Below are 6,926 nucleotides of genomic sequence, written 5' to 3' on the forward strand. Positions count from 1 at the left end.
ACTTTCTGTGAATTTTGCCGAATTTCCAAAGATTGCCGAAAAACAAGACTGAATCTGCCTCGCTTGCTCAGATCAGCCACTTTGGGCTGAAAAAACGAATGCCTTCAGTTTAGAATTTTGGAAAAATGTCTTCTAGGAAATTTTAGTACTTTGAACCTAGTTTCCAATGGTGTAAAGTTTTCCATTTTTGGACGTGCCAAACTCAAGATTCGATTTTCCAAAGATCATCATGCAAAGCTGAAATTTCCCAATTTCTTATGAAATGAGTTTTTGAGAACTCGTTACTCTTTCTTTTACATTCAATTTCATGGATGTACTTGGATGTACTATTTTAGATAACTTGGATGTACCCTATATTAGTGTTGGATCAACCTTTATAGAAATGAAAACTAGAATAAGAAATTAGTAGGAATATAACATGAGAATATAGAAGTGAAGGGTAATTGTTAGAATAACTCTTGACCAACCTTGACCAAGACTAGAGTTATGTCTATCCAGTTGAAGTTTCATGCAGCTTTATTCCTCATTCTTTTTCTCTTGCTTTGGTCGGCTCTAGAGAGATGGGAGGTGAGAGATATTTCTTCTTCATTTTTCCAGCCAAGAGAGTAGGAAAAGTCAAGGAAAGCTGCAGGAATTTTTTTCCCTTGTCCTACTCCAATTTCCCAACCGTGAGAAATATACTTCTCCATTGCCTCCATTTTTGACCAAGTCATGCAAGTTGACTAAGCCAAATTTACCTCCTCTTGTTTCTTTTCTTCAGCTCAACCACCGAGAGAAAGAAAAACAATGACAAACAAGACTGGTCACTTGTTTTGTCTCGCTTTAGCCGAGAGAGAGTAGAGAGAAAAAATTTGTGCCAGAGAAAAAATTTGTGCCATGCTTCAACCTTCCAGCCGAGAGGAGCTTGAGAGAAGAATAAAGAAATTTCTCTTGTTTTGCTTCCACTTCAGCCAAGAGGAACCAGAGAGAGAACACTTAAAGGAAGCTTGTGTCTTACTTCCATTTCCAGCTTGCTTGATCGGGTAGAAGGACCAAAACAGGGGAGTTAACTTCTAGCTTGTGTCAAAGGTAACATGACTTGGAATTTCAATTTCTTTCACATACTTTAGAGGGCTTTTGATGTATGTTTGGTTGAGGTTGGATTGAGGTAGAAACAGGTTGTAGAGACTTGCTTTATTGCTGGAAATTTTCCAGCTTGGATTGAACTAGGAATAACCATTTGTTTTCTAGTTTTTGGCTCTTGTTTTCCTGCAAGTTACTAGGGAATCCTTGAATCCCTTTCGATAGATGAAGCTTGGTGTAAATATAGCATGCACGTAAGCTAGTAGTTGCTAAAATGAAATTTCTAGATTTGACCGAGGGAGAAACATGAGCTCAATTTACAGCTTTTCTTGTGAAATTTTGAGGAGTTTCCACTAGGAAGTTTTGCTATAAATGTTATATTTCTTGTTTCGTATGATATATAGCATGTTGTCTTTGATCTTGGTAGAAAATTGCTGGCTTAGATGTGAGATTGGCAGCAATAAAGTTGAAGTAACCCTTGTGAAAGCTTGAAATTGTCCGAAGTGGGAGAGAGGAAGAGTTGAGCTTCACCTTTGGTTTTTGTTGAAATTTGATGCTTAAATTATGTTAAAGTTGCTGATATGAATGTCATACTTAAGTGTATGAGTGGTTTGAATAAATTTTTTTTGTGGTTTTAAAAGAGAAAAGGAGTTTTTCACAAGTGAAAAATGAGTTTCCAGATTTTCGGCTTTCACTGACCAGTCTCAGTAAAATGCTTATATCTTGATATAGAAAAATCCGATTGAGGTTCCGTCAGTGGCATAGGAAACTAGACTCATGGGCCTTCGTTCTGTAAAAAGTTCATATTTTTCCTCCAGGTGTACTGCTGTCCGTGATTCCTCAAAGTAGGCTGTCCTGCTTGAATGTCCTGTTTTTGCAGGAAAATGAATTTGTAACTTAGATGATGAATCTGCCCTGTTTTTGCACTGCATGGTTGTCCATGGTAAAGGCCGAACCAGGTCCTGTTCAGAACATGAATTGTAGATACTTGAGTTAAATATATGCCTGCAAAATTTCAGCCCAATCGGAGCAACGTAGCTTGTGAAAAGACTGAAATACCCCTGCTGCCCTGTTTCTATCCGAACATGCTAATCAGCTTCTGTAATTGGTTGTTTTGACCAGGAATACCACTGATTTGGTTGTTGATATCTTCTTAAGACTTATAGCCTTGTATCTTAGCTTTCAAATGGCTTTAGAATTACTTGAATTGGAGTTGTATATGTTGAGATATGACTAATGAATCAGGACTGCCACAGTAAACTTCGAATTGGAAAATCTGGGGTTGTTTTGGTAAATTTGACCTAGAAACATTGTAAACTGGACTGAGTAGCCTACATTAAAGTTGTAGCCCTCTGTCTTAGTTTCGCAACGGTATAAATTACACTCCAATCCGATAATCGTAGCGCCGGTTGTGTCTAATACGCTAAATGACGTCAAATCTGTTTTTGGGTTTTAGTGTTTAACTTTCATTTCCGGACTTTCCCTAGCTTACTTTGGTACTTATACATTCTAATGGAGTCTTATTTTTGGTAGTATGTGTGAGGACTCGCAAAAAAAAAAAAACTATTATTTTATGCCTAATTTATGGCTTAATGAATTATTTAATTGGATTTCTATTCCAAGGAATATTTTCTAGTCTTATTAGACCTAAATACATGGTAATATAACTTCGTTATATTTTTAAAATGATTCGTTTCGAAAATTAATTTCCTGGAGCGCGTTTCGTAAAAATAGTGAATAGTACTTGGAGATTTTATCCGCGTAGTAGCACAATAAGTTTGGAATATTGGAGACTTGTACTATGGTCCTAAAATAGGTAATCTTAGGTATAAATATTCAAGTGATAGTTAGTAGTGCAATCGTTATAAGAATTTTTCGAATGTTTCGCGTTATAACGTTAAATTTGACGGTACGCGTTTTCACACGCGTGACTTTATTTGAGGGACTTTAGACCCTTATTTCGGGACAATTAAGAGTGAATAATACTTACATGAATATTAAGGCATTGGAGGTTTAGTGCACTAGTGAACCAAACGCGCGAAAAAATCGAGCCGTAATCGCACCAAACGGCCCCTAATGAGAGTTGACTTTTGGGTGAATTTCCACCACTTGTTTTACCTTCTCTTGGAAGCTAAAGGAAAGTCTGATCACTCTCTCTCCTCCTCTCAAGACAGCCGACCAAACACCCTCCTCTCTCTAACTCATTTGCTTCAAAATTTCTGCTCACTAATCTCACTCAAAACCACCCCAAATCATCTCCAAATTCAACCAAACTTGCACCACACCTAACTTGATACTTGAGGAGCATTTTGAGCTGCAAACAAGGGCTGGAAATCACGGTTTTTCTGGGGCAATAGAGGGCCGAAAATTCTGCTGAACATCAACCCAAAGTATGTGATGATCCACTCTTGAAAACTTGAAGTTTGGAAGCTATCTTACCTTGTTAAGTTCATGCATGCATTTGGTTAGCTTGTGTATGGTGTAAAAATGTGATTGTGGGCTCTTTGTATTCCCACACTTGGGTTGTTGTTGCTGATGTGATGATTGATGGTGGTTATATTGTTGGTTTAGTGGTTAAAATGATGCATTAGTGGTGGGTAATTAGTAGAAACTTCATTGGGTGTAAGAAGCTAAAATTTCCGATTTTGCCCCTGCCATGTTCGGCCATTTCCAGGCCAATTTTTAATGGTCTAACGGCTTGAATTGGACGTTTATAGGATGTATTAGATGTGTGAAAAATTTCATTGGAAAATATTGAGGTTTGATTGAGCAAATGAATTTTCTTGAGAAACTAGCAAATCTGGAAAACTGTTCGCGTATGATTCTGACCAGTGGTAGTATTTCGGCTATAACTCTGTCCTCGGATGTCGAAATCATGTGCCGTCGGTGGCGTTTGAAACTAGACATTCCTGGCTTTAATTTGGTATATAATGCACGTTCTGATTCTTTGTGAGCAAGCCGAACCAAATGTTTTAAATTCGCTGTCCTGTTGCTCTGTTCATCTGGAATGAAGTGTTCAGGCAGCAACTTGATGCCCGATTTTGCACCAGATGGGTGCCGAATTTGGAAAAGATTTCTTTTGTGATATTTTAGTCCTATGAATGTACTTTCCAACGGCGTAAGCCATGCTCGATTTCGAGTTATATTGACTGAGTTGTGACTGAAACAAGTGGACTGCTCTGTTTTGGAAAAACCCTAATGTTGGACTGGTTTGGAACAAGATCTTGGAGTGAACTTGTTAATTGATGTTCTTGATACTAAACACTTACCAAAGGCATTATGGATGTTTCTTAGGCCTTTATTTCACAAATGAACCATGATTGGATAGTTTGCTTGATTAAACGTTTTGAAATGGGTAATGAAAGTCTCAAGGCAGATTGCCTTATAATTTTCCTGAACTTTGGTTGACTAATTAACTATCTTTCCGAAAGTATTTTTCCCTGAAATTTGATAGAACGGTACCTTTCATATGGGAGTAAAATACTGCCAATTTTTGTACCAATCCAAGTTCGTTTCGATACCCAATTAAATTGCTAGAGTTGGAGGTTCAAATCTGGAAATTCTTCTCCAGTCTTGAATTTCCCCAACTTTGAGCTACCGTATCTCGGTACTCGAAACTCCAATTCTTGATCCGCTTGTTTTGTTATAAACCTCACTTGTAACACTAATTGAGCTACAAATTTCAGAGGCCGGTTTGCAACGTGTGAATCGTGCCGAATTTCCAAAGTTGGCCGAAATCCAACTTAATTCTGCCATGAAAACCAACCCTGCGTCTTCAAACTCATTTTTGAACACTTTTCACTTCGATTCATAGAAAAGTGTCTTCTAGGGACTTATAGTACTTTCTAAGAGGTTTCCAACGGTATAAAGTTTTCCAATTCTTGACTTATACCGAGCGAGTTATGATTTTTCAAAAATTCATAATAAAACTGAAAATTTTCCAATTTCAAAGAAATAGAGTTTTTAAAGAACTCTTTATTCTTTTGATATTCTTAAACGTTTTGCCCTCGATTCTCATGATAAAAACTCAAATAATATTGTACCTAATAAAAGGCAAGTCGAACCTCGATTTACGTGTAATCGAGGTTCCCTTTTCGAAATAATCCTTAAATTGTACTAGTGTACAATCTTCTTGATAAGTGGGTTAATTGTGTAAATATCCACTATTAATTGCCAGGCGCACAAGGAGACCTTCAAGAGGAACTCACAGTGGACACTTGAACACCCAGAAAATAATTCTTATTGAATAGCTCGGTGAGTGTCAAGTGTGTGAAATTTGATACTTGCTTATTTGTGATAATTGTTGGAAGTTTTAAGAATAAGGGCGGGTGCGTACTTTATCGCGCTCGTTCTAATTTCAAATGAATGAATGAAATGAAATGTTATGTCATGAATGCATGTGTCGTTGGAGTGAACCTTCTCGACTTTCTAATGAATGGGGGACGCCCAAACTCATAGGCCGACCGTGGACTCGAGCCGGCAATGGGCTTGGTCGGGAACCTAGGCGAGCCACGAGACATATAAGCTCGACCTAATAAGAGGTCCTGCTTGGCATACTCGTAGAGTATCGCCTTATAATAGACTTGTGGGCCCTTGGGGTGTACGGTGGACGGAGGGAAGTAAGTGGTGATCTACGGAAATGGAAATACCGACCCGGTTGACAGGAGGGTCAATGCGGGAAAGTATACGAATGACATCAACAGAGCGAGTGGAACTTAGCTCCTGAGAGCTACTATATCCTTGAATTGTTTCTGATTTACTTTTCCTGCTCGAATGATTGATTAATGAAATATCCTGGTTTTATTTAATGAATTTGGGATTGCTATTTGAACAAAGTGCTTGCATGTGTGTTCTTGGCCTCACGAGCATTTTGCTCACCCTATAGTTTTGTTTTCCTTAACAGGATCGAATCTCGGAGAAGTTTGGAGAAACCCTTCGCTGTACTTTTGTTTTAAGGTTTCTATTATATTTTGGCTATGCCCTTTGTTGGGGTTGTACTTTTGGAATTGAAGTGTAACTTTTGGGCCTGACGTATATTTGGGATTTAAGTTGTATCTTGAACGCCCTATCTATGGGTTGGATAATGGATGACTGTTAAGCTTGAACGCTTCCGCATTTTTGTGTTTATGTTATTCTATCTTGTTGTGACGTTCGGTTTGGTATTAAGTTGAATGGAATTGCTTGAGTCCTGGCGAGAGCTGGGCAGGCGTCCCGCGGATACCCTTTGGTTCGCTTTAGGGAGATGTGGGGGCGTCACAGTTGGTATCAGAGCTTAGGCTTCAGATCTCTGTAGCGTATTCTAGGCTTAAAGTTTAGGATGCCTGACTGTGGGATTAATTTGAATATTATGTGAACAAGGATCTATTGTATCTTAGGGGTTAAAGAAATTGATTATTTAGGAGTTCTTATTTGGGACTTGCAGAAGAAACTGAGGAATTAGGTGATGTTATATTGAAGGAAGATATGGGATGAGAGATTTAAAGTGAAAGATTGGATGAATTTGAATTATCATTATATTTGTAAGTGTGTAAAGAATTGAGATAATTATTAGTACTGGCTATGGAGGATAAGAGACCGAGATTTGATAGTCAAACTCCATGTGTGATGATTTTGAACCAAGATAAAAGTACAAAGGAATAAAATGCATTTTCCGCCCGCATATCTTCTAAAGAAATTCTGCTTTGAAAATTTAAAGAAAAACTAGGATGTACTAGTTTTATTTGTAAGTGATGAGTGGAAATAAGATATATATTCTTTAAATATGTGTAATTTTCCGATTTTGGTAAAAAGGTGAGTTTTACTTGAATTTCAAATTTGAAAATTTGTGAATAACTAATGAGTTGTTGAACTTTGTATATGATGGG

General features: G+C 37.7%; 1 long non-coding RNA gene across 1 annotated transcript; it reads left to right on the top strand.

Annotated features, from left to right (window-relative positions):
- The first annotated feature begins 722 nt into the window (after nucleotides 1-722).
- Nucleotides 723-6,175, top strand: LOC140010748 (uncharacterized). The gene is made up of 2 exons (XR_011817860.1): nucleotides 723-1,068; nucleotides 5,966-6,175. It is a non-coding gene; the product is annotated as an uncharacterized lncRNA (long non-coding RNA).
- Nucleotides 6,176-6,926: the final 751 nt, after the last annotated feature.

Source organism: Coffea arabica, chromosome 7c, assembly GCF_036785885.1.
Source record: "Coffea arabica cultivar ET-39 chromosome 7c, Coffea Arabica ET-39 HiFi, whole genome shotgun sequence".
NCBI lineage: Eukaryota > Viridiplantae > Streptophyta > Magnoliopsida > Gentianales > Rubiaceae > Coffea > Coffea arabica.